Source organism: Pseudorca crassidens, chromosome 10 (genome assembly GCF_039906515.1).
Source record: "Pseudorca crassidens isolate mPseCra1 chromosome 10, mPseCra1.hap1, whole genome shotgun sequence".
In the NCBI taxonomy this organism is placed as follows: Eukaryota; Metazoa; Chordata; class Mammalia; order Artiodactyla; family Delphinidae; genus Pseudorca; species Pseudorca crassidens.
Genome location: NC_090305.1, coordinates 89,250,690 through 89,273,180, shown reverse-complemented (window position 1 = coordinate 89,273,180; position 22,491 = coordinate 89,250,690).

Sequence of the window (22,491 nt, the reverse complement as noted above, 5' to 3'; positions counted from 1 at the left end):
GGTATTTTTTATTACTAGAATTTCTGTTTGATTCCTTTTCAGATTTACTGGGTGACTTGAGAGTTTCCTGGTCCATGTAGATATCCTCCGCCTTGTCTTTTATTTTCATAAGCATGTTAAGCATGGTTAGTGTACAATCTGTGTTTGATAATTCCAATATCTGAAGTCTTCGCAGGACTACTGCTGCTGCTGTTGTTTCTGCTTGTTCGTATTCATGGTGCCTTATTTCTTTTTATTCATGGTTATCTTTGATTGTATGCTGCTCATTGTACCTGAAAAACAACTTGTAGGAGTAATTTGAGGTCTAGGATGAATGTACCTTCCTCCAGAGAGAATGTGTGTCTGCATTTGCCAGTGGCCTGGGGACCCTTCAGCCAGATTCAGGGGTTTGAGGTTGCCTGCACCGCCAAACACTGTGAATCCTGGCTGCAGATCCAGTACACAGGCCTAGTTACTTCTGGTCCACCTTTTCCCTGAGGGTGCAGGGCTTTGGGGTCCCTGTTATCATGGAGAGGCTCTCCAATTAGACTGCCCTTTTGATTTCTTCCTCCCTTATTCCACAAGGCCGTCAAAACAAAAGTTCAGATTGTTGGAATCAGCTGATGCCCTTGGTTCAAAAGTGATTTCCATGCTCTGCTTATCTCTTTGGGTTCCTGTTTTTCCTTCAATAAAGTCTTACTATAAGTGCTTGCAAGATGCTTGTTTATCCAGCCAGTTTAGTTGTGTCCTGAAGGAGGGTTGGTCCAAATAACATAACCCACCATTAGTGGAAACTGAAGTTTATTCTTGTCCGGTCACCAAGTTGTCCGCTCCTGCCTAAACTGTGTCTCCATAACCCTTACCACTTGGTTTTTCCTGTCCGCGGATGTGCACTCTACTTGCCTGTGCTGTCTGGCTGCCTTGTCCTGTTCTTGGTTTTGTTGCCCCCCTGATCTCTAGGCGTCACCTGCCTGACTTCTGTGTGCCCCGACCCCTGGCTCTTGTTTCCCCCCTGACTTCTCCTGGTTGCCTGTGCCAACTGACTCGGGTGCCACGGGGTTCCAGCTGCTTACCTAGCTCTTGAACCTCCAGCTGAGCTTTGATCCAGGACTTTATGATACTTGCCAACACTGTCCTGTCCTGTGCCTCCTCTCTATAAGCCTCCTGGCTACCCATCTGGCCTTAACTTTTCTGATTAATTCTCCTTCCCCTTCCAGAGCCACTTACTGCCTTGGCCTCACCTACCCAATGCATGGCACCATCTTGGACGTCCCTTGATTGAGTGTTTTGCGTAGATGCATTTGAAGCTGAGTCTCTTTAATTATCTTTGCCTAATAAAGGATCACACTGTGGGGACCTCATGAGCGTTTTATAACGATGAGTAACTCTTAAATTGGAATCATTCTTTAAAATGTAGAAGACCATGGGAATTCCCTGGCAGTCCAGTGGTTAGGTCTTGGCGCTTTCGCTGCCTGGGGGCCTGGGTTCCATCCCTGCTCGGGGAAGTAAGATCCCACAAGCCACGAGGCAAGGCCAAAAAAAAAAGTAGAAGATCAAAGTTTATGATAAAAAAGGAAACTGACAATGACAATAAAGCCAGTCCTAGTCTTAAGACTTTTATTTGTTTTTTGAGAGTCTATTTGGCCGCCTGCGAGAAATAATGAGTTTAGTTTAGTGGTAGAGAGCACGGGCATATAAATCCAGTGGACCCGTGTTTAATCCCATTTTCACCCCTTATTAGTTATTTGAATTTGTACAATTCATCCTATTCCTCTTACTCTCTATTTCCTCATCCATAAACTGGTGCTAATATCACCTTCTTCACGAGATTGTTATGGGGAGAAAGAGATAAAAGGCACATTTAGCGCAGTAACTGCAAACAGTAAGCGCTCAATTTAAAGGCCTTATCTTGATCATGATCAATAAGATTAAGGTCCACCTTCCCTCCAAATATTTTACCACCTGGGTTGTCAGGTGGCTGCTCATCCTCCATCGCATCCTGAAATCTCCACCATCTGAAGCTTGCAAGCAAGCGTGTGGGGACGGTTGTTCCCAAAAGGCCCTGCTTGAAGCACACGTGTTCCTCTGGACTCATATGTGGGCGCATTTGTTTAACGAGGTGACTAGTTGAATCAAGTCCTGCTTAATGAGGTTGAGGGTTGCAATTTGAGACAAGTTATATTCACAGTTGAAAAACATCTTGGTTCCTCATGTCCCAGGGTCATTTTTCAGGAGATTGGAGACTCGGCAGAAGGCTAAGATAATTAGGCTCCTACAAGGGCAATAATGTACGTGGCCTTAAGGGTCTTTGGTATAAACATCTGTAGGATTTGAAGGCTAACTAGGTCTATTCCAACCTCCTCATTGGGCAAATAAGGAAACCAAGATTCAGAGGTGTGAAATGACCTGCCCAGGGCCGAGCAGTCCATTGGTAGTAAAGTCAAGGCAGGAATCCAGATCTTGGTTCTACATTTACCAGCCGTGTGACACGCTAGGTGTGGTGGTTTAAAACTACTGCTACAGATAAGTCCACAGATTCTTTGACATTTCTCATGTCAAAAGGCAGAGTGTAATTCCCTTCCCCTTCTAAACTTAGTGATTTACTTCTAATGAATGGAATGTGAAGAAGTGATACTATGTGACTTCTGAGGTTAGGTCATAAAAAGGATACATTTTTTCCTGGTTCTCTCTCTCTCTCTCTCTCTCTGTGTCTCTCTGAATCCAGCTGCCATGTTTTAAGGATGCTCAATAGGCCTCTAGGGGAGGTCTACTGGGGAGGAACAGAGGCCTCCTACCAACGACCAGTACCAACTTGCCAGCAGTATGATGGAGCCGCAGTAGGAGCTCCTTGTCTAGTCCCAGTCAAGCTCCAGGTTGCAGCCCTGATGACATCTTGACTGCAACCTCATGAGAGAACCTGGGCTAGAATCGCAGAGCTAAGCTACTCCCTGATTCCTGACTCACAGAAACTGTGGGAAAGAACTCATGCTTTTTGTCGTAAGCTGTTTACTTTGGGGTAATTGTTAAGCATTGATAGATAATGAATATGCCAAGATAACTCATACTAATAATTAATACTAATATTGACTCAAGACTTGTTAAGTGGGAGGTGATAAAAATCCAATTCAACTAGTGAGGGAAAAAAAAAAAGAATTATTATTGTTCCTGTCCTGGGGAAGACTAGAGGTGGAGCGGCTTCAGGGATCCACATATTCAAATGATGTCATCAGGATTCTTTCTCTCGTCATTGCTCTGTTGGCTTCTTCCTTCTTCTTCATTCTGTCCTCCCAGAGACACTTTCTCTATGTAGGATAGGTTGGCCTGGCTAGAGGCAACTTAGGGTTTCTTCATCTCCCCTTAATGGCCCTAAAAGAAACCAAGGCCTTCTCTCTCCGAAATGCATGTATAATTCCAGGGAAGTCTCTCATTGGCCAAGTTTGGTTCCCATGCCTGTAACTGAACCAGTCACTGTGGAGATGGGAATAGGGTACTGTGATTGGCTACCGGTACCTTGGCTAACTTAGGACTAACTTGCTCTTCAAAGCATGGTCCATGGACCAGGTGGAAAGCATCACCTCAGACCTTGTTTGAAATACCAAATCTTGGCCCCTCTCCAGACTCTCTGAATCAGAATCTGAATTTTCCCAAGATCTCCAGGTGATTTGTATGCACATTAAAATTTGAGAAGCACTGATCTACTATAATTTATTTCCCAGCAAAAAAAGTAATCTTTCCTCCTCATCTCCTATGTCAGTTTACTGCTCCTTTCCCCCCAGTTGGTAGAGTACTTTTGTCTTTTAACCCTCTTATATATTTTCATGTGCCCATCCTCTCTCATCACACTTGGGTCTTTAAAGACGGAATCCAGTGTCTGATAGACAGTGTCCTCTTCTGTAAAAAAGGGATAATGCTGTTCACCATCTGGGTACATAAAATACATGGGTTTACAGCATAGTTATATTGTATATGTTATTGTTAGATTGTAGATGCATAAGGTTGAGAGCTGGTACTTTTTCCCTAAACTGTCATTTATTGAGGTGCTTACCATACACCAGGCACTGTGCTAGGTCCTTTATTATGTTTTCTCATTGAATCCCCACCATAAAACTCACAACTACATTATAAGGGAAGCAGGTATTATGACAATATAGGTATTTAGGTAATTTGTAAATTTCCTCATTCGGAAATCAGGCAATGGACGGAACTTCCCTGGTGGTCCAGTGGTAAAGAATCCTCCTTACAATGCAGGGGACGTGGGTTCGATCCCTGGTCAGGGAACTAAGATCCCACATGCCACGGAGCAACTAAGCCTACGTGCCACAACGACTGAGCTTGCGCACCTCAACGAGAGAGCCTGCGTGCTGCAGACCACAGAGCCCACGCGCCCTGGAACCCGCCTGCCACACCTACAGAGCCCATACGCCACAACTACAGAGCCCATGTGCCCTGGAGCCCGCGTACCACAACTAGAGAGAGAAAACCTGCAACCCACAACTAGAGAGAAGCCCAGGCGCCACAGCGAACAATCCCACATACCTCAACGAAGACCCCACGTGCCGCAACTAAGACCCGACGCAGCCAAAAATTAATAATAAATAAATAAATAATATTTTCAAAAAAGAAAAGAAATCAGGCAATGGAACAAGGTTACACAACTAGTGAGTCAGTGAGGCAGGATTTGAATCCAGAACTGTTGACTCCATAGCCTAGTTCTTAAGAGCTCTGCTACACCATGTTGCATGATGAAATCCCTCAACCAATATTTGTTAAAGAGTAAAAGCCCTGAGCCCCGTGAAAGAAGGATCATAAGATCAAAGCCAACTCGGGCCAGGCCAATAACATAATAGAGCAAAGGCCAGACTGATGAAACACTCTCTTCCCTCTTTACTGTGAGTGGGTCAAGCAAGTGTGATGCTAAATGGCAGGTGACCTTCACCCCAGTGTCAAGGAGACAAAAGGACAGACGGTGCCCCTGGGAGCTGGGGAGCCCATGGCCCATCTGGAGGCTGCGTGAACACAGCACCTTGCAGGACCACACGGAGTCATACACGGCGTTAAACATTTTGAATCTGACCTCTAAGAAGGTGGACCCGGTGTTGTCAGAGCTGATTTTTCTAATAAAACCAGAGATCTGGACTTTTATGTGAAATCCTTGACTTTGAAATATTGGTGAATAACTTTCTGTTAAGTATATGGGTCAGACATAGGGGTAGGTGGGTAGTGGTCACCAGATTATAAACCCTGTTCTAAACTGGAGAGGGAAACCCGCACTGTTTTTTGGTTTTTGTTTGCTAAACTAGTACAAAAATAAATATGAAGTAAAAAAGGAAGGAGGAAAGGAAGAAGAAACGGAGGGAGACTTGCCTGGTGGCGCAGTGGTTGAGAATCCGCCTGCCAATGGAGGGGACACGGGTTCAATCCCTGGTCTGGGAAGATCCCACATGCCGTGGAGCAAGTAAGCCCGTGTGCCACAACTACTGAGCCTGCGCTCTAGAGCACACGAACCACAACTACTGAGCCCATGGGCCACAACTACTGAAGCCTGCATGCCTAGAGCCCGTGCTCTGCAACAAGAGAAGCCACCGCAGTGAGAAACCTGCGCACCGCAACGAAGAGTAGCCCCTGCTCGCTGCAACTACAGAAAGCCCGTGCACAGCAATGAAGACCCAACGCAGCGGAAAATAAATAAATAAAATAAATACATTTAAAACAAAATCAACCAAAGAAACGGAGGGAAGAAGGAAGGGAAGGAAAGAAGGGAGGGAGGAGAAAATTTGGCTCCTTGACAACTTGAGTCTCAAGTAATAAGTAAGGTGGAATCTCAAGTAATAAGTAAGGTGGAAGATAGCTTTCACCGGGTGGGGGGGGGGGGGTTGGGGGGAAGGGGGAGGGGCATAGGGTTGATTGTCCCAAGGGCTGGGGCCTACAATGAGGAGTCCCTTCTACCTCCCAATGCCACCAAGGGCCAACCCGGCTAATCAGCTTTTTTTTTTCCTATCACCTTGGAGGCCTGCTCTGGCTTTGTTCAGCTGTTATCTTTCTTAATTAGATAATTGAAATAATTGTCCAATTAAGTTGGTTCACACAGCCCCCCTTACTTGAGGACTTGCTGAATCCAGCTGGCATCTCATTTCCGCTGACTCCGTTTCTTGTGTCCTGCAGGGTCTGAAACAGGTTTCAAACTGTTTTCTTCCCTCTCAGTTTGCTGTTTCAGTTCAGGAGCTACCACTAAATTTCAGTTCTGGCAAATGTCAAAAGAGACTCCGTAGGAACTAAAAGCCAAAAGTTAGGACTGGCACCAGCACAGTGGTGGCTGAGAGTATCAGACTCACAGGAGTTTGAGTCCCTGTTCTACCGTTGACCGGCTGGGTGACCTTGAACGTGTGCGCTGGCCTTGAACGTGAGCTGCAGTTTCCTCATAAGTGAAATGGGAATAAAAAGAGGACCTACCTCATGGGTAGGGTTGTTGTGTGATTTTTTTTTTTTTTTTTTTTTTTGCGGTACACGGGCCTTTTACCGCCGTGGCCTCTCCCGTTGCGGAGCACAGGCTCCAGACGCGCAGGCTCAGCGGCCATGGCTCACGGGCCCAGCCGCTCCGCGGCATGTGGGATCTTCCCGGACCGGGGCACGAACCCGCGTCCCCTGCATCGGCAGGCAGACTCTCAACCACTTCGTCACCAGGGAAACCCTGTTGTGTGATTTAATTGAGATAATAGAAGTGAGGCCATCAGCCTTGTGTGTGACGCATAGTAAATGTTCCCTACCTACATGGCCTTGGAAAATGATGTATTCTTTTTTTTTTTCTAATTGAAGTATAGTTGGTTTACAATGTTGTGTTAGTTTCTGGTGTACAGCAAAGTGATTCAGTTATACATGTATATATATATACTTTTCCAGATTCTTTTCCAAGATAGGTTATTACAAGCTATTGAGTATAGTTACCTGTGGTATACAGTAGGACCTAGGTGTTTATCTATTTTATAGTAGTTTGTATCTGCTAACCCCAAACTTCTCATTTATCCCTCCTCCTCCCTTTCCCCTTTGGTAACCATAAGTTTGTTTTCTGTGTCTGTGAGTCTGTTTCGTAAATAAGTTCATTTGTATCATTTTTTGGATTCCACATATAAGTGATGTCGTATGATATTTGTCTTGTCTGGGTTACCTCACTTAGTATGATAATCTCTAGGTCCATCCCTGTTGCTGCAAATGGCATTATTTCATTCATTTTTATGGCTGAGTAATATTCCATTGAGCTATGATATATCACAGAAAATGAAGTATTCCTAATAGCTCAAATAGTTGGCATCATATATTTGTTACAGAACTGGAGAAAAGAAAAAGAGAGGGCAGTCACAGAGAGATATAAGACATAAATGATTCTGGGGGTTCTTTGGCTACTTGGTATGCTTATATGGTACTTACATGGGTATTTGTTTTTGTTTTTGTTGTGGCCGTGCCACGAGGCACGCAGCATCTTAGTTCCCCAACCACGGATTGAACCCTTGCCCCCTGCAGTGGAAGCTCAGAGTCCAAACCACTGGACAGCCAGGGAATTCCAGTATTTATATGTTAATCTAATATCTCCATCAGTATTGTTTCAAGTTGACTCTAAAGCCATCTAAGAGACATAGAGATAACAGGCTTTCCCTTGAGGTGGAGCCTCTGTAAGTAAAATTTCAAGGCAGTATTCCCTTCCCTTGCCCATCAGAATGGAAGGTCCATGTGGGCAGGGCTGTGTCTGTGTGTACGTCATGGTGTCCCTAGGGAGGTACCAAGAAATAATTGTTAAATAAACAGATGTGGATTGAGGGAGGACTGTTCTCCAAAAGGACATTCAGACCAGTTTCAAGCAGTAACACTTTACAACAAGGTTATAAGGCGCATAACACATTAGCTAAGGATGGAGAAAAATCTAGAAGTACTAGATAGTACTACAGGATCACAGAGTAAAACAGATAGCAGTTGTGGCTTCAGAACCCAAATGCCCAAACCTTCCCCAAACCTGCTAAAATGCTGACCTCGCCGGAAGCCAGGCGGCCAGTAACCAGGGTGATCCCGCCTTGGTCCGACCTTAGCTATGTTTCATTCCTTAGCACAGACTCCTGGAAACTCATTCTCTTTTATTTCGCAGGAGTCAGGTGTTAGAAGAGAATGATAGCTCTGTGCAGAATATATTTTTTAATGCTTTTTAATCTTTTAAAAATTACACAAGCAGTGCATCATTTTTTTCATGAGAAAAATGCCCATAAGTAAAAAGAAAAATGAATTTTCAAAGATTCTTTCTTAATGATGTATTTTTTTTCCTGGAATGTACTTTTAAAAAGGGGTAGTCTTCAACTCCTATATAAGGCAGCAATGTGCATTTTTCAGGCTAGCAAAAGTAAAATGTTTCTTAGCAGTTTGCTCTAGAGTTCAGCAATGGATAAGGGCTTGCAGTTCCCCATGTCTTCAAACATGCTTGGGCAATCAATATTCTCCAGTACTGCATGGCTGGACTTTGGCTGGAGAGGACTGTTTGGTGTTGAGTGTAGTGGGAAGTCAGTAAATGTTCCAGACAACTGCCCACTCACTGGCTTTCCGAGCACACACTCCCTACTTCTGCCTTAGTGCACACTCTGGGTGGTAGCCAGCCTCCAAGATGACCAGCACTGATCCCCACCTCTTGGTATTCACATGTCTGTATAGGGCTGGCTGATGTAATCAGTAGGATACTGTAGAAATCATGGAGCCTGACTTCCGAAGCTCAGTCATAGAAGTCCTGGCAGTTTCTCCTCTGCTCTCTCTTGGATCACTTGCTCTGAGGGAAGCCAGCTGCCATGTCGGGAGAATGCTCAAGCAGCCCTGTGGTGAGGTCCATGTGGTGAGAACTCCTGTCAATGGCATGTGAGTGCACCATTGTAGAAACATCTTCCAGCCCCAGTCAAGACTTCAGATGACAACATCCCCAGCGGATATCTTGACTCCACCCATCCTGAGCCAGGACCTCCAGCTAAGCCACTCACAAATTCCTGACCCACAGAAACTGTGTGAGATAACACTTACTTTTGTTTTAAGCTGCTGGGTTTTGCAGTAATGTGTTCTGCTGCAAAAGGTAATTAATACATTCACCCTCCTGTCTAGGCTTACTCCTTTCCTTTCCAAATTCTCTCTCCCTCAAGGCTGAAGTGAAATTCCTCTTTCTGCCTGGATTCTCCAGCCCAGAGGAGTCTCTCCCTTCTCTATGCCCGACCACCATGCCCATCCTCCTTCTTTGGCCTTAACCAGAGTTAGAAGGAAAGACAGCTAAAGCCAAGCCTGACATCTGTTGTGTCTTTGTTAGTAGATGACCACATAATGTATCATCTATACCGAGACACTTCTGAGCGTGAAAGGGGGTGCTATTAATAATGATCCTGGGAATCAGCAAAATCCAGGACAGTTCTAGGGCAAATAACAGCATTTGGTGACCCCATCTGTAAGAGGTGCCGACACCTCCCCAGAAATAACAGAGAGAAAAAATTGTTTAGCAGAGCTGAAGTTTTACTTGCCCAGTGCTTGGACGTACCCCCCCACCAAAAAAAAGCTTGTTTACTTTTATATAATAGATGTTTCCCCCCTGCATATCTCCACCCAGCTAGATAGTGAAGGAGAGGAATATGATTTTATACCAGCCTGATAATTTAAACAGTCTCTGAGACCTTCAGTCATGACATGGCAGAGCAGAGGGAGTGTACAGCCGGAATTCCTAGCCCCATCTCCCCACCCCCATCGCTGCAAACTCCCCTCCCACCTCACCTCTGAAGGTGAAAACTTGGGCATGTGGGGGATGAGTAGGAAGTCAAAGAGCATCAGGGTCTCCTTTAAATAATGATTGGTCTGAGCCACTGCCTGCACCGGGGACCGCCGAGGGGCTCTCTGTCCTCCTAGCTTTCTGTAGCAGTGTTCTGGCACTGGAGCCATCTCTGACAGGTGTGGGCCTTATGCCTTGCCCAGGTATGCCCACAGAGGGGCTGAAATCTAGCCAGCGCTTTACTAGGCGAGCCATGAGCCTGGGGGCTGTGTGTGTCAGAAGGAGGCTTTTTCCAGTTTGCACAAAGGCATTCCCTGGGCCGGGACAGACCCTGGCCAGCACCCAGAGTCCAGGGTATTTGCCCGGGGCTCTACATTCTTTGCTTGTGGCAGCTTGTTGGTCCTGATCGCAGGCCAGAACCGATTCCAAGTTCTTTTGGCACTTCCCTGACCCCACGTCGGGCCCGTGGCAGAGTTTAGGTCACCTGCATGCACTGCACAGGCCACAGAGGGTCAGGGCATCTTCCTTAGACTCCTCTACACACTCCTCACACCACCTGCACACCATTGCTGCTGGCCCCAGGGACACGTGGCTTTAAGCCAGAGATAGGTCCCCACCCCCAGGTCCTGCAGACTTCCTTGCACAGTGCCTGGATGTGACCCGCTTACCCTGCTGCTCTCACACTTCTCCCATCATTTTCTGGGAGTTTCTAAATCCCCTCTGCCTAGAGATATCTGATTTTATCAATGGTCTGCAGGTTCTTCTTCCTTCCGCTGCCCTCCCAGGGTAGCATGAACAGGTTTGGGGTATGACTGGGAGTGACAAAACACAGTGATTAAGAGCCATAGCTCACCAGCTCTTTTTCATGCGCTATAGCACACATCATATAGGAAATAAGGTGTGGAGCCCAGTGGGTCCCGGAGAGGATCTGGAACCCCGGAGGGCTGCTCTGGAGGACTAATGGGGTCCCCAGCCACCCATATCCTGCCAGGCTGTTCTGAGAGCAGAGGGGACCAAGTCTCCTGGGGCATTCGGAGGCACTCTGGTTGAAAAGCCCTTCTTAGAGCCGTCAGCCTGACTTTGGTGAGAAGGGAACTGAGTAATTGAGAAATACCTGCCCCCCTCCCAAGAGCCTGACTTTCAAGGCCATTGTCCCCCTGCAGAGGTCAAGAACCTCAGCTTAGAGACTAATGCTGATCAACGGCCTCTTTATTCGAAAAGATCTTTCTCCTTCCCTGGGGCAGTAAGCCTCCTGGCTCAGCCCTAGTGCTGGGCAGCAGCAAGAAAATAGTTTCCAGGATAAACAACGAGGTCCTACCATATAGCACAGAGAACTATATTCAATATCCTGTGATAAACCATAATGGAAAAGAATGTTTAAGAAAAAGAATGTGTATATATATTTATAACTGAATCACTTTGCCGTACAGCAGAAATTAACACAACATTGTAAATCAACTATACTTAAATTTAAATTTTTTTAAAAAATTTTCTTTAAAAAGAAGAGAAAGGGACTTCCCTGGTGGCACAGTGATTAAGAATCCGCCTGCCAATGCAGGAGACACGGGTTCAAGCCCTGGTCCGGGAAGATCCCACATACCGCAGAGCAACTAAGCCCGTGCGCCACAACTACTGAGCCTGCGCTCTAGAGCCCGCGAGCCACAACTACTGAGCCCGCGTGCCACCACTACTGAGCCCACGAGCCACAACTACCGCGCCTTCACTCTAGAGCCCGCCAGCCACAATTACTGAGACTACATGCCTAGAGCCCGTGCTCCACAACAAGAGAAGCCACCACAATGAGAACCCCGTGAACTGCAATGAAGAGTAGCCCCCGCTCGCAGCAACGAAGACCCACCGCAGCCAAAAAATAAATAGATAAATTTATTAAAAAAAAAAAAAAAGAAGAAAAAATAGTTTCTAGTGGGAAACTAAAATGTACAGGCATAACATTGGTGAAATAGGATCCCTGATACCGTGGTAATGATGGGACCTTCTCTGGTAGTGGATGGGGGAGCAGGGGTTTGGGGTTGTTGGGTGAGACCTCAAGGTAGCAGCACCCTAAAGTCCAGCTACCTTGTGGCTAGACTGTCTTCTAAAGGAGCAGATTCCTGTTACCTCCAGGGCTTTTGTTTTGCTGAGTGGTTTATGCAAATGAGGGGCCAGCCCGGGGGCTCTGGGTGAGCAAGGGGAGAGAGCCGCCCACTCCCCGCCCCTCCCACACTCTCTGCCCCTTCCCAGTCAATACTCATGCCCACATATGAATTTTGTCTGTTCTTGAGCTTCACCTAAATAATACAGCATGTACGTTTTTGTGTTCTGTCGAGTTTCCTTAACATTATGTCTCTGACACCCATCCATGTGGCTACGGGTGGCACCAGTCTGCTCTTTTTCCCTCGCTGTGTAGTATTCTGTTGTAGCAAAAGACCCTTAGTTTATTTAGCCCTTCTCCACTTCATTTGGATCGTTTTAGCTCTCACACACAAAAAGGCTGCTCTGAGCGTTTTTGTTCATGCCCCTTTGTGGACCTCACTCATTTCACTCCTTATGTGGGATTTTTTGAAAAGCATTCTTATTAAAATAATTTGTTTCTGATAAAAGTCATACATGCTCATTTAGAAAATGGAACATGCAAAAGTGCAAAGTTTTAAGAAAGTCATCATCGATGTACATTCAATCTTGTACTTGGCTGTTTCATTCCAGGTACCCTGAGCATTTTTTTCACGATAGTCTGTGTGAAAGAGGCTTAGCCTCTTTTTAATTCCTTCTGGCCTCATTCCTTGTATAGCCATCAGCTGACATTTGCGATGATTCTGAGAAGGTTTTGCCCAGGAGAGAGAGGAGAGACTGCAGACACCTGCCCTGTCCACCCCCAGGTAGAGGCAGGCTGTCTGTCTAAAGTGAGAAAGCGCTGGGTCTGCAGAGCAGATGCTTCCCTCCATCCCCAGCGGACTGAGCTCTCACAAATGGACCTAACAAGATGGAAGCACAGACTGCAAACTGAGAAGAGAATGAGAAGTGTGGCTGTGAGATCGGAAAACAGAGTGTTAGCAAATAGGGGAAGCGAGCGAGGAGTTTGGAAAGCTGTGTCAGTACCCTCCCTGCGCTGTCTTGGGCAGCGCAAGGCACACGTGAACCATTCCAACGAGTCAGTTCAGTAGGTGCCACGGAGTCACGTTATCCTAACACAGAAAATGACAGGGCAGGCACAAAGCTAACGGTTTCCGTGTCCCTTTTACTCTTAGCTCGTTTCAAATATTGGCAAACTTTTCTCCATCTCTTGTTTGCACTCATTTTTGCTGCGTGTGTTTGATCGTAAACCTAAGCTTCTTGAAGTACCTCTCTGAACTTCTGTTTCCTCCCCTGTAAAATGGCGTGAAGGGTCATTCTTATCTCTTAGAGCAGGGTTTTTCAACTTCAGCCCTCTTGATTGACATTTTGGGCCAGAAACTCTTTGCTGTAGGGGCTGTCTGGAGCATCATAGGATGTTTAAGCAGCATCCCTGGCCTCTACCTACTAGATGCCAGTCAGCACCCTTCCCTCCCCACAGCTGTGACCAGCAAAGATGTCTCCAGATATTGCCAAATGATCCCTGCTTGAAAAGCACTTGTTTAGAGTATCACGTGAGATAATAATACAGGGAAAACACTTGGAGGTAAGGGCTGCCAGGTAAGTGCTGGGTGACCCTTAGCCATCAGTGCTGATGAGAAGGTCCTGGAAAGGTGTGGACTTACGGCTGGGGCTATTTCACAAGCCAATCTGCTTGTTTATTTATTTCATCCTTATTCCTTTTTGCATCTTCCGTTCTCCCATCCGAAAGTGCGTGGTTTAAAACGCTTTTTTATTTTTTATGAAAGGTGCCTTTCTACAAGTACCAGAAATAAAACTCAGAGGGACTGGCATTGGTAAGTGGCTTTTGAAACTGGAGAATGTCAGAGAAATGTAAATCCTACTCTTCCAGGAGCATGTGTCTATCTTTTCCTAAGACGTTTCACAACCATTAACTCGTTGGACTCCACCACAGAGTGTTGTAGCTGAGCCCGAACCGAATTCCGATCGTTTCTGTTTGTGGAAGGGCTGGGCTGGTGGGAACTCACAGAGTTAGTATGAGGGATTGGGGTTGGCGTGGGGTGTGTCTTTGCTTATTTCTGGCTGATGGAAGGGAGGACAATATTTGGTGGACTTTGAGGCCTGAGGGACAGAAGATGAGGAAGAGGTGGGATGGTGTTGGTCCTTTCATGTGGCCTTGAGGGATCTGAATGATGAGAGCGGGGTGAGGGGAGCTGGGGAGGGGCATCCTCACCACATGCCCCTCTGCCTCAGACACGGCCAGCTGGGGCTCCCTGAACCCAGGTGCCTTCCAGACAGAAGGGGTTCAAGGCGTTTCAGGTCACCCTCATGCCGGACCTCACTGCCACCAGCAGCAACAGAAAACACCAAGGTGTGTGACTGGGACCTCTTTTCTGATCTTTCCCCAGGGCCCCTAGGGCCTGTTCTCACCTTTGGCTCAGTTTCTACCCAGACTCTGTCTAAAGCTCTACCTGTTTGGGGGACCAAGGGCACCATTCCGAGTTCTGCCATGGGGCCCCTGAGAGCTGAGGCCAGTCAGCCAGTCAGTAAGGACGCTGCTGAGGCTGACAGCCACGCCCACAGCCTGTCCCCTCCTCCACTATAGCCACGCCCCCCCGCTGTGACCACGCCCGCCGTCTGTCCTCCTGCTCCAGTCACGCCCACTGCCACCGCCCGTGGCTGAAACCGCCCGCCTGGACATTCCTCCTCACAGCTGCCTTCAGCCAAGTGGCTGCCACCAAGTTCCTGAGATATGAGTCACAGGAGACTGTAACTGGGGGGGAATCTCGTGCCAGCTTTATTTGGACGTTGCAAAGACCGTATGATGAGAGGCCAACAGAGCGGTGTACCTGAACTCTAAAGGTTTCAAAACTCTGCATTTGCAACTTTCCACTCTCTAGGCTCTGCGCTCCCCTCTGCGCCCTCCTCTGGGACCTGTTTGTTCTCTTTGAGTGGAAGACAGGCCAGCCGTGAGTACCTGGCACTGTTTTATACCTCAGCGTGGCATTGGGGAGGGCACCTAAAAGACCGCTGGCCCTCCAGATGTAGCTGAGCAGCCCAATGAAACTTAATTGCCCATTCTGTCCCTTTGTCCCTTGGATCCTCACCAGATGCTACGTGCCAGAGCCAGCTCAGCTCTTGAGAACCGTGCCATGCCCCTTGGAAGCCCTCAGTAGGATTTGGACTGGCTGGCCAGCTCCTCCCTCTAGAACATGAGCTCTCCAAGGTCACAGACTGTGTCTGCTTAGTCCTTGTTTACAGGACAGAAATTATTAGCATGCAGATGTTCTTATGTCTTCTCTTTCACCCCTCCAGTCACAGCCTTGTAGTTGACAACGCATCTCATCTCCCTCTCGCTGAAGGGGAGGGATTCTTTCAGGTTGGTGAGAGACTAGGTTGATCCATCTAATAAAGAAAGTGAGAGAGGAGGGGAGAGGAACGTGTATCAGTGAGTGATTCTCAAACCATCTGCATTGGAACCACCTGGGGATTTGGTTAAACTGCAGACTCTGATTCAGTGGGTCTGGGCTGGAGCCTGAGACTCTGCATCTCTGACAAGCTCCCGGGTGAAACAGATGCTGCTGGTGTTCAGACCACATGCACAGCAAGGGTGTAAAGGAGTGGATAGCGGGGAGGTTTGCACAGAACTGGAGAGAAAAATTCTGTGGAGCAGCTTCCGCATGTGAGAGAAATGGATAGAAGAGGAAGGGCTTTTTGGTTTTTTTGGTTTTTTTGAAATAAGCGTTATCACAGCCTCTGTATTTAGCTCTCATCATTCTCAAGAAATGCAAGGACATTTGTTGTTTGTCAGCTGCGTCTATTCCTCAGCTAATAGCTCTGCAATGTCCTCCGATTGAATGGTGAGCCAGGTTCCGTCCCTCCCCAGCACACGACCGCCAGCGAGGCCAGTGGGGGCTCCTGCTCAGAAATCTGAATCACGGATTCAGGTCCAAAACAGAGAACAGTTGGAGTATTCTCATTCCAGCCGAGGCAGCTAAGTGAGATTTTTGAGCATTTTCTGCTGCCAAGAACCTTCTGGAGTTGCTGGGTGCCTGATGGCTGCAAGCCTGAGTCTTTAGCCTTCCCTTTGCTCTAGTGTACTCTCCAGTATCCTTCCAAGAAATTATCTTTTTTGCCTAGATCAGCCAGAGTCCGTTTCTGTTGCTTGCAATCAAAGCACCCTAACAGATAAACTATTTAACCAGCATAAGATTTTGAGTTGTTATTTTGAAACGATATTTCATTTCCTGAGTCTCTGTGTGTGTGTGTGTGTGTGTGTGTGTGTGTGTTAACTAGAAGACCACTTCATCACTTAGGCTGAACCCATGGGTGCTGCCTTTACACAGCTTACATTTGGGGTCCACGCTGAGTACTGTGCCTGAGAGAAATGCAGTAGGTGCTTAATGAATGGGCATGGAAAGAATGAGCAGTCACTTCACAGCATCTGCGCTGACCCCTGGCATCTGTCAGCTGCCCCTGTGCCTGGGGACATGTTAGATGGCCACCAAGCACTAAAATAGCAACAGCTTATAGGAAAGCGTGTGCAAGCTTGCAGCAGCACTAGCTAATAAACTGCTGACCTTTCCCTTGGATTTTCTTTCTCCCTGTATTTTTTACAAGCAAAGAGCTACAGAAGGTCAGAATGGAGCGAGGTCTTTGTTCCGTCAATATGTGGTGGTTCGATTAAAATATTCCCATTTAAATGAGTAGCACGCCAGCAGTGGTTAAGAATCCTCCTGCCAATGCAGGGGACACGGGTTCGAGCCCTGATCTGGGAAGATCCCACATGCCGCAGAGCAGCTAAGCCCGTGCGCCACAACTACTGAGCCTGTGCTCTAGAGCCCGTGAGCCACAGCTACTGAGCCTGTGTGCCACAACTACTGAAGGCTGCTCACCTAGAGCCCACGCTCCACAACAAGAGAAGCCACTGCAATGAGAAGCCCGTGCACCGCAATGAAAATCCAATGCAGCCAATCAATCAATCAAGCAAGTAAAAAAACAAATGAGTAGCACGCCAGTATTTCCACTGTGGCATTTCCAGTTGTGGCAATTACTGCTAAAAAGAGGCAAACACTGTATACACTATAAAGCCCAGCCTAGCCTGTGGAGGCAAAAAGATTTTCATCCAAGTCCATCCCAACTGTGCTGTGGACTAGCTGTCCTTGGGCAAGTTATGGTCTCAGAGCCTCAGTTTCCTCATCTGTAAAATGGGCACAGATGGTATTAGCATCTTCCTCAATGGTTTGTTATAAGCACTGAACAAGGCAATGCATAAAAGGATTTATGTTCCTTAAGGCAATGCATATAAAGTGCTTGGAATGATGTCAGTACTCTGCAAGTGTAGCTATTATTAAAACACATTTTTCACTAAAACCAGCATGTGTAATCCTTCCCTCCCACTCTTAAATAGAAGTCTTAAAAAAAGTTTTTGATCCAATTATGGTTAAAAAAAATTATCATATACATGGGGAAAAGACAAAGAAAACATACTACCATTTTAATGTTTGTCTATGGGTGTAACATTATATATAATTTTTATTTTCTTCCTTCAGCATTCTGTGCTTTCCAGGTTCTTTGGCAATGAGCATGTACATTACTTTTATGACCAGAGGAGAAGCCCTGACAAAGGCTGTCTTTAAAAGAGAAGAAAAATACTGAAGTAAAGTGCAACATGATTTTGTAGGAACTGGGTGAAAAAAAAAAATTCCCAAGTTAGATGGAGAAATAGATGTTTTCTGGTCAAGAGCTTATTAGGAGGGAAATGACATCAATTTGGGTTCACATCAGCTCGAGTGGCAAATCATAATGCAAAATGAAAGTACATTCAGCGGGGCTGAACCCACGCTGGGATTTTGTCTCGTGAATCACCGAGCTAGAAATGACCTCAGGAGGACATGTGACCCTGCCCCCTCTCCTCACCTTGGGAAAGCCGGCCCTGCAACTTTTCAGGACAGATGAGCAACGGTCCTATTCATAAGCCCTCTAGGAACTAACTCTACATACATTACCTTCCTCCTAAGCTCCAGGCAGTCTTGATTTAGCCTCTGCAGGTGTCCCCAACTAGCGGTCTCCACCCCAGTTCTCCTCCTGCCTGGGAGAGGCCTGGGAGTTGGCCCAGGTCCTTCCTGTTCACCACGGGTCCTTGCACAAAACCTAGTCCCCCTGGAAGTCCATTTTGACAGCTGTATAGCAGGGATAGGAAGGACTCGAGAAGATAAGGCAGAGGCGGGAGTTAGATGTTAAATGGGGGAGGAGCGGGGGGCGTCTCTTCCGGCCTCAGAGCCCATGTGTTTTATCATGTCTCTATTACCCTGGTGGGAAAAGTGACACATAGCAGAGGTAGCCTGTCTGCAAAAAAGGTGATGGGAATTTGGAGTTGGGGGTTGCGAGCCAGTGAAAAGGAAGTGAGGGGGGCCTGGGGAGGGAGGAAGGGAGAGATTGAGGGGAGAGGGTCCAGAGCCGTATAAAAAGCATCTCGGAAGAGCAGTGATCAGCAAGGGCATATGCAGAGCAAGAGAAACGCTGACAGCCGAGGAACTCGAGGGCCAGGCTGCTGGAGATGCCCTTTTAACCGATGCGCTGTGCAGGACTGTCACTCCCCTCCCGTCATCCACAAGCTTTCGGGAACCAGCCTTGTGTCCGTGGTGCTCTGGGAGGCGTGAAGGAAGTGAGGTGGTCCAGGGGTAACAGAGAGCAGGACAGGGGGCGGCAGCCTCAGGAGCAACGGATGATGGTTAAGGACCAGGGAACAGTAGTGACCAAGGCTGCAGCCCTCACTGACCTGAGAAGGTAGATCTTTCTGGAAATCTGTGGAGGTTTTGAAGGAGACTTGTCAAAGCACTACCATGGAGGTTGAAACTGTTTTCCCAGTTTATTAAAGGAAAGGGTGATTACTGAATTCCAAAGAACCTGGGGCTCTCCAAGGGGGAGGTGTCCGGGTGACAAGTATTATCAGTGCTCGTATGAGTAGTAGTGAAGAGTATTACTGTTAGCATTGATATTGGTATTGGCATCAGTATCTTTATTCCTTTGCCTCCCTCAAGTCCTCCACTAGCTCCTGCATCCATTTTCCTGGGGCCAAATCAATGAACCACCAAGACCCTGCCTCCAGGCATGCTGATGAGCATTGCGTGTGGTATCAAATTAAAAGCCCTCCTGAGGTCAGAGAAATACACTTACTGCTCTCTCCCACCCCTCCCCTATTCACATGCCAGGTCACTCCCTCAGGAAAGTGATGAAATGAAATTGGCTTGGAATGAATTGCCCTTCCCAAAGCCATGCAAGTCCCTAACCTTCCTAGATGGCTGCCAGCTGAAGGGCTGATTACCTCTTGCTGCTGTGATAACAGATCACCCCACAGTTCAGTAGCTTAGGGTAACAATAAACCCTTAATTCTCTCACACAGTTCCTGTGGGTCAGGAAATAGGCAGCGGCTTAGCTGGGTGGTGGTGGCTTGGGGTTGCTCAGGAGTTTGCCGTCAGGATGTTACCCTGGGCTGGAATCATCGGAAGGTTTGGGGCAGGAGAATCTGCTTCCAAGGTGGCTCGCTTACATGGGTGGCAAGTTGGTGCTGTCAGGGGGCCTCAGTTCCTTGCTCCAAGGCCCTCCCCCTAAGCACACTTGTGTGTCCTCAAGACATGGCAGCTGGCTTCCCCCAGAGTGAGTGATCCAAGAGAGAGGAAGGCGGAGCCACAGTGTCTTTTATGACCTAGCCTCAGAAGTCACACTCTGTCATTTCTGCGGTATTCTATTGGTTACACGGGTCAGCCCTACTCAATGGGGGAGAATCCAAGGGCATAAATGCCAGGAAGTGAGAATCACCGAGGCCATCCAGGGCTGGCTACCACTCCCAGGTGTCAACTGAAACTGACTAAGCTACCGTTCACAGATACACTTGTTGTTTCTTTCTACAGGAATGCGAAATTACCCAGTTTTCAGTTACATGAAAATGATAATCCCACTTGACATTTGTGCATCATTTCATCTTCTGAGAGCTATTTCTGCTCCATGCTGCAGGTGAGAAAATGAAGGCTCACGGAAGTAAAGTGACTTGCCCAGTCTCCCAAAGTTAGAAGGTTCTAGAAGCCTGGGAACTGAACTTGTGTGTTGTAGCTCCTAAACCAGTGCCCTTGCCATCATACCACACAGCTGCCACCAAGCCTCAGAGACACCACATGTGTCCCTATCTTCCAGGGCAAATGTGAACTGGAGAGCAGTTGTAGTGGAGTGAAGGAAATCTCCTTTTTATTTTGAATTTTTTTTATTACACAGCTGATCCATGCTCATTTGGAAAAGCTACAAAATAAAAAATGATTTTTTAGAAAAGGAAGGAAGAAAAGACATGCCCCCATAATAATACCACCCAGATCTAGCACTGTTAACATCTTAGTGTATTCCCCTAAGAACAAAGGAAACGGTTTTAAAATGCATTACATTTACGGCATCTCCAGGGCTGACGCTGAAGGAAACCCCATCCACTTGGCTTTGCCCGAGGAGAGGAAGGATGTGAAATATGACCTCGTGAGTGCGGTGGGCTGTGTGTGTGTGTGTGTGCGCGTGCGCGCGCGCTCTCTGGAGCGCGCTTGTGTACACGCCTGGTACTTCTCTGTCCAGGCCAGGGAGGTTTGGCACACCAACACTTAGCCAAGTTGCTGGGGCATTTATTACAACCTTAGAGAGTGTTTCTTCAAGCTAGAGGCAGGGCAGCCATGGCTCCGGGCGGCAAAGTGGCTCACCCTCTGGTTTGGTTCAAGTTCCTCCAGGCAGGAGAAGGTTGTTTCAGTTTAATTCTATCCATTTGGCCTTCTACTCTGCCTGCTGAGAGGTTGGGGCCCTATGTGCTCCCAGGGCACCGCAAGGCCCCCTTTCATCATGTTCCTTACATGTAAAATGTCTTACTTGTGACCCGCTCCCTTGCCCCTCCCCCAACCAGAGGATCAGACCCCAGGAGGGGGCCTCATCTGCCTTGTTCACCTGTACGTACCTCCCAGCACCTGCCGCTCTGTCTGGCAGGTTGTCGTACTCAAAACATGTCTGAATTGACTGCAGGGTTTGGGGGTATACACAAGAGAGTTGCCAAGGGCATTCACAATTCATATCTACTAGGAACTAGATCCTGCTCAAGGGGGGCAGTCAGTGTCCCAGGCACCTTCTCTACGTCATCTGTTTGTGACACAGACCCACCAAAGTCAGATGGCCACCACCTGGAGACAGAAGAGGCAGGCCTACATCTTTTCTTTGAAGAACTGTAAGAAGTGTTCCAATGTATTATGCACCTGTCTGTGCCCAACTAGAGAGGTGGAATAAAATTGAGTGAGACTGATGAAATGGAGTCAGTCACAGCTTCTGCAGATTCCATCCTCCAAGTACAGCATCTAGGAGGTAGTGAGAAGCAGCGTTACGAGCAGCAGACTTGGAGTCAGATGACCTGGGAATCAAATGCCGTGTCATCTGCATTTCAGCTGTGTGAGTTGAGCGAGTTTGGTTGACCTCTCTGAGCCTCAGTTTCCTCATCTGTGAAATGGGAACAGCAACACTAAATTTTCAGTGTTGAGCTACTTCAGTGAGAGTTGCTGGCGTAGTGCCTCGGCAAACTGTCTGGGTCTGAGTATATATACTTTTCCCTCTGGGAAGATCTCCTTTAACCTTGAAAATCTGAAAGCAGTGCCACCTACACGACTCCTGAAGCTTTTGCATGAGGAGTGCATTGATCAGTTTTGCCCCTGGACAGCTCCCACTAAACTGCATCTCTATTCATGGACGTGGAACCATCTCCTCGTGAGATTAGAAGATGCTGGAGCACAACTCCAGGCAGTGAGGCTGAGTGGCCCTCCTGGAAGTTCCGGAAACCCAGTCTCAGCACCAGTCAGGACCAGTCAGGGCTGAAGGAGAAAATGAGCAGGATCTGACTATAGGGATCCCCTTTTTTCTGCTTGGGTTGGGTTGGAGAGTCCCTTCTCTAGCAGCAGTCCAGGTTTGCGGGCTGAAGCTGAAGTCCAAGGTTTCAGACGATAATCCCAGAACCAGGACATTAGGAAGTGCCCTGTGGCTCCCCTGCCGCTGGACTCCTTCCCTCTCTTTGGGCATATTTCCTGTCGAAGGGACTCTGGGTGCTTCAGGCCCTCTCACTGTGGTTTCTTCTCTCCCCATCACAAATGATCGCTACCAAGTATGACTCGCTAAACCTAACTGCTTTGACAATCAGATCCATGTGAAAAAGTTACTGGGTCACAGTTTGCAAGGTGTGACAACTTACAGTTAACTAGGGTCTTCCTGCAGATCCCACCTGAATTCTCCGGGCGGGAGGACGGGAAATCGTGTCCATCCCGCCTCCGGGGTCTTCCCGTCTTTCCACAGCATCTGGAAAAGCAGTCACAGATGTTAAGTAGTTGTCGTCTTTGATCGAGACCGGTGTCCCAGCCCCATTTTATGGATGAGAAGTCTAAGAATTTGAGGGGTGAAGTGACCTCTTCAAAGTCCCTTGGTAACTTTGTGGCAGAACGTGGGGTAGGGGTGCGGGTACAGATCTCCTGACCCCTTTCCAACTGCCTGTCCCTAGTGCTAGAATCTTTCCACTCAAACTGTGATCTGTAGACCAGCAGCACTGGTGTCACCTGGGAGCCTTTTAACAGTGCAGAATCTCAAATCCAACCTGAGACCTATTGAAACAGAAT